Below are 6,201 nucleotides of genomic sequence, written 5' to 3' on the forward strand. Positions count from 1 at the left end.
CTGTATTGTTATGAATTTCCCTCTCAGGACCCCTTTTGCTGTGTCCCATATGAGTTGGTATGGTGTATTTTCATTTTCATTTGTCTCCAGATATGCTTTGATTTCTCCTTTAATTTCATCAATGATCCATTGGTTGTTTAGTAGCATGTTGTTGAGTCTCCACAGCTTTGTCACTTTCCTGGTTTTTTTCCTTGTAGTTTATTTCTAACTTAATGGCATTATGGTCTGAAAAGATGCTTGTTATGATTTCAATCTTCTTAAATTTATATAAGCATGCCTTGTTTCCCATCACATGGTCTATTCTTGAGACTGTTCTATGCACGCTTGAGAAGAATGTGTAATCTGCTGTGTTTGGATGGAGTGCTCTGTATATGTCTATTAAGTCCATCTCATCTAGTTTTTGTTTAGGTCCATTATTTCCTTATTGATTTTATGTCTGGATGATCTGCCCATTGATGAGAGTGGGGTGTTATGATCCCCTACTATTATTGTGTTGTTGTTAATATCTCCTTTTAGTTTTGTTAATAGTTGCTTTATGTACATTGGTGCTCCTGTATTGGGTGCATATATATTTAAAAGTGATATGTCTTCTTGGTGGAGCATCCCTGTTATCATTATATATTGCCTCTCTTTGTCTCTCATTACCTGTTTTATCTTGAAGTCAAGTTTGTCTGATAGAAGTATGGGTTGTAATTAGTATTTTGGTGGTGAACATGATGTAATCTATGCAGAAATAGAAGTACAATGATGTACACCTGAAATTTTTACAATGTTATAAACCAATGTTATTGCAATAAACAAAAAAAAAAAGAAGTATGGCAACACCTGCTTTCTTTTGTTTGCCATTAGTTTGGAGTATTGTCTTCCATCCTTTCACTCTGAGCCTGCGTTTGTCTTTAGAGCTGAGACCCAACAATATGCTGCCTCTTGTTTTTTAATCCATCCCACCACTCTGTGTCTTTTGATTGGAGAGTTCAGTCCAATTACATTTAGGGTAATTATTGATATATGGGGGCTTGTTGTTGTTTTATCACTCTTTTTCCGGTTATTTTGCATTTCTTTGTTTCTTGTCCCGTGTGTTTTGGACTACCAGTTTAGTTTGGTAGTTCTGTATGGGGGTTCTCTTAGTTTTCTCTTTCTTTATCATGTGTGATTCTGTTCTGCTTATTTGCTTAGTGATTACCATGAGGTTTGTATAAAAAATCTTGTGGATGTGATAGTCCATTTTTTGATGGCCTCTTATTCCCTTAGACTAAGTCGATTCAATCTCTTTCCTCTTCCCCTTCTAAGTTATTGTTGTCACATCTTATTCCTTCTTGTGTTATGAGTTCGTGTTTAACATGATGAGGTTATATTTATGCTTGGTGCTTACCTTCCCTTGATCTTTGGTTTTATAATTAAGTGTTTGCTAATCTATTTTGATAGAGGACTGCAAGTTTTCTGGTTTTGTCAATCTATTTTCCTCCTCATTTAAAACTTTGAATCCTGTTTCTCTTTTTTTCCTCAGGGATGAGGGCCTTCTTGAGCACTTCTTGTAGTGGGGGTCTTGTGGCAATGAACTCCCTCAGCTTTTGTTTATCTGGGATAGTTATTATTTCTCCATCATATCTGAAGGATATTTTCACTGGATAGAGTATTCTTGCCTGAAAGTTTTTGTCCTTCAGAATTTTGAATATATCGTTCCACTCTCTCCTAGCCTGTAAAGTTTCTGTCGAGAAATTGGCTGAGAGCCTGATAGGAAACATCTTTTGTATGTTATTTTTTTTTTGTCTAGCTGCCCTTAATATTTTTTCTTTGTCATTGACTTTTGCTAGCTTTACTACTATATGCCTTGGAGAGGGTCTTTTCATATCGATATATTTAGGAGATTTATTGATTTCATTCACTGTTATTTTCAGCTCCTTCCCCAGGTTTGGGAATTTCTCAGATATTATTTCCTTGAACAAGTTCTCTGCTCCTTTTTCCCTCTCTTCTCCCTCTGAAATACCTATAATCCTTATGTTGGATTTCCTAATTGAGTTGGATATTTCTCGGAGAGTTTCTTCCTTTATTTTTAGTCTTAGTTCTCTTTCCTCCTCCATCTGGAGCATTTCTACATTGCTGTCCTCAATATTGCTAATTCTTCCCTCCATATTGTCAGCTCTGATGCCTAAGGCTTCTAGATTTGTCTTTATCTCCTCTATTGTGTTTTTCATCTCTAAGTTTTATGATTTTTTTTTAATAGTTTCAATCTCTTTTGTGAAGAAACTCCTGATTTCATTGAATTGTCTGATGTGTTTTCTTGTATTTTATTAAGATTTTTTATGATGGCTATTTTGAATTCTCTGTCATTAAGGTTATACATTTCAGTGCTTTCTGAGTTGACTTCTGGGTGCTTGTCATTTTCCTTTTGGTCTGGAGATTTAATATATTTTTGGATGGTGCTTGTTGGTGTTGGCTTACTTTTCCTCATAGTGAAAATATATGGTCACAGTTTCCTCTTGCTGCTGCTGGATGGGGGTCAAGTGCTGTGTATTCTGGCCCGCTTCAATCCACAGGCACTCTCGTTGGCTCCTGGCTGATCTGAGGCATGGCTGAGTGGAGGCTACTGGGAGGGAAGCGTGGGAACAGCTGGAGCGTGGGAACAGCTGAGACTGGAGCACAGCTAGGCCGAAGCAGCTGGGTGGGTTAGTGTGGGTGGGTTGAAGCAGCTGCAGCTGAAGTGCTGCTGGGCCAAATAAGCAGGATCTGGAGTGCCACTGGGCCAAAGAAGCTGGAACTGGAGTGCGCTGGGCTGAAGAAGGAGGAGCTGGAGCACCGCTGGGCTGAAGAAGCTGGAACTGGGGTGCACTGGGCTGAAGAAGGAAGAACTGGAGCATTACTGGGCCAAAGAAGCTGGAACTGGAGTGCACTGGGCTGAAGAAGGAGGAGCTGGAGCAGCTCTGGGCCAAAGAAGCTGGAATTGGAGTGTGGTGTGCCGAAGTTGCTGGCATCAAGTCAGCTGGAGCCTGAGCACAGGCCAAGCTGAAGCAGCTGGAGCCAGGGGAGGGTGTGGAAGGTCAAGCCGAAGAAGGTGGGGGTGGGGCACGGTCCAGCTGAAGGAGCTGGGGCTATGGCAGGGTGGAGCTGGGGAAGCTGGGGCCATGGCTTGGTCCAGCTGGCAGCTGGGGTGTGGCATGGTGGGGCCTGAGCTGCTGGTGCCTCTGGTGCGGGGGCGCAGGCTCTCCCCACTGCTGGTTGGGCTCGGTCACCTGGGAGCAGCTGCCTGTGGGGGTGGGGCGAGGTCACGCTGCCCCTGCTGGTGGGGCCCGGGCACCTGGGCGCCGCTGCCTCTGGGGACGGGGCTGAGCTGAAGCACCGCTGTCCTGAAACGCCAATTGGGCAGACCGGGTGGGGGAGCAGTGCTTACTTTCGCCTCCCCTATCTCAGAGGTTTCTCGCCTTGCTGGCTCTCTCTGCTCCCCTGAGGGGCTAGCTTATTGAAACTACCCTCGCAACAGTTCCACTCTCCCTGTAGGGGGATCCCCTTGAGCTGTGAGGGGTCTTGGAGAGTGCTGGTTTTCACTCAGTGAGCTGCCCCTCCCCCTCCTCTGAGAGCCCCATGGTCTCTGTCTCTGGGTCACAGTCCTTGGGGAAGGAAGGGAGCTCCTCTTACCTCCTTCCACATACTCTGGAGATTCTAGCTCCTCGGTCCTTGGATGTACAGCTGCCTAGGTGCCTCAAACATCTCCTGTGTTTTGTGAATAGCTTCTGTTGGAATATGAATGTCCTTTTTGTTGTGTCTTAGAAGGGGAGAGTTCAGTGGGGGAAGCTCACTCTGCCATGATGCTGACGTTACTCCTCCAACTCCTTGCTTTTTAAGCAGAGTGTTTGGGGAAAGTAATTTTGAAATAGCTCTTTTCTAAAGAGTACACAAGTCTGACCCTCTCTAAAGGACTTTGTATATAACGGTTTTATGCACATATGTGCTTGGGAGATTTTATTCTTTGATTCCTTTAACACCTACACTAATGGTACCCAGGTGAGGCCATTTGCTCACTTCTCCACAGAGGGGAATGGAAATTCTGATTTCACGGCCACCATTATCTCCTAACTGCACTTTCTTGTGCTCCCGTGATGCCATGGAAATAACCCAAGACATGCACTTGTGATTCCTCCTTTTCTTTAGAGCTCTCTCTTCTCTGACTGATGACCAACTCCTATCATTCCTGGGTACCAAAGTCTCTGAGTTATGCACGTGGTAGTAAGTGAGCCCATTAGTATCAGATTTATTTAACAGTGATGGCTCAAGACAATGCATGAGTAAGGATAGGGTCCTCACATTCTCGAGCCTTTTCAGGACAGCCTACTTTTTAGCATTCAAATAAAGTGACTAGAAGCTCTGTTCTTTGTGGACTGAAAAAGTCCGAGGCTGTTCCCAACATTTCTGAAGTTTCTCAAGGGTGTACCTATATTTTCTCAGAGGAAACATTTTCTGTCTTTGAATTACTGTTCCTTGCTTCAACTCATTAAGCATCACCGTGTTGTCCCTTCTCTGAAGGTAGAAATTGTCTTCCTACCCATTTCTGCTCCAGGGGTGGACAAAGACTCCTTCTCTGTCCTTTCCCAAGGCACCAACAAGTTGGTACATATAATAGACTTGCTGTAGTTTGGGGATAATGGAGAGTCATCACAGCTCAGAAGAAGACAATTTAGCCCTAGGTTTCAGACATCCCTAAAGCCATTTATTGGCATTCCAAAGCACCTCTCTCCTGCTTCTGTCTGCTCTTCTATTTCATTCCTTTTTCTCCCCAGACCCAGGACCCCAGTTTCTTCTCTCTTTTGCAAGCCTTCCTTTGTTAAGGAAACAACACCTGGAAAACCAAATAAATCATCAAACCATTAACTAAAGACACCGTTTTATTATTATTTAGAGTAATTTGGCACTCTTTAGTTTTAACCTCCATTTTTAAAACTAAGCATATGTCTGTATGTGTTGTGTATGATCCAGTGTGCTTATTTATTTCTTATCCTTGTGTTACCAGAGACTTGTTAACATGTTTTCCTAAATGAAATGGCAATTCTCTTCCTGCCGCACCCAAACCCAAATGTGTCAGTTTGTGCAGTTTTTAAAAACACTTTTTTCTTCAGGTGATCAGGTGAATCCAAGCCTGGTTCTGATTCATTTTATAACCACCAGAAACTTCTCCATGGAAATAAGAGATATTTTAAGCATTCAGACGTAACCTTGCTTCTTTTGTGATTCAGTCTGCGTTGGTAAAAATCTGAATGTATCTTTGTTAGTGGAGGCTTGTGTTATCTTAGTGAATAACACCAGACAGAAGCGAACACTGGGACAGTCTAAAGTATGTCTGGCCTGGTAACTGCTGAACTATTTAAGAACATTCGGGCAGTTGGACAGTAAATTTTTTCAATCACTACTTAATTACCTCTGTGCTTTGGAGAGGGTAATGAGACACTGTGCATGTCAAATGTTTTTGTCTCTTCCTGGGATTTCTTTGAGGGACAGATGCATCTCAACCATGGCTGGAAAGACTCAATATAAGAAAATATAATTCTAAAATGTCAGATGGGGCTAAGGGTCACCTTTTGAGAAACACCAATTATAATAGGCCTCGAGGAAGTACAGTCTATTCTTAATTTTCTTTCATACCCCTACAAATTTCTTTGAAAGAGACTACTATCTCAAGAATCTCCCTTATGTTGGAGCAAAAAAAAGAATAAATGTAATTTCAGCACATTATTCGTGTCCTTTCCCACACTTATATTTGTTTGTTTGAAATCATGGTCTTTAAAACTTCCTAACCAATATCCAGGAATATTAAATAACCCTAATCTGAGGTTAATGAATTTATTTTATGATATAGTTTTCCTTATTTAATCAACATTTATTCAGTGATTTCTTAACTTTCACATGTTATAGTCTAAAGATTAACTTATAATAATTTAAAAATCATAGTACATTTTTCTCATGAAAACAATGTGAGGGAAATCTGTCCACAAGGATAGTTTGATGATATAGCTAATATACTGTATATTTACAATGATAAATAGAGTAATACTGATCTGGTACTTACAACTGAATAATTACAAAGATAATAAAACTGAATCAGATAGTGATATATTTGTCTTGAATACTGGTATAAGAAGTTTGCTTAAAGGAAAATAGTATGGTTCTTAGACTCTGAAGGGATTTGGGTACTTTTAAGTGCACGGGTGGCTG

This window comes from Diceros bicornis, chromosome 10 (genome assembly GCF_020826845.1).
Source record: "Diceros bicornis minor isolate mBicDic1 chromosome 10, mDicBic1.mat.cur, whole genome shotgun sequence".
Lineage (NCBI taxonomy): Eukaryota > Metazoa > Chordata > Mammalia > Perissodactyla > Rhinocerotidae > Diceros > Diceros bicornis.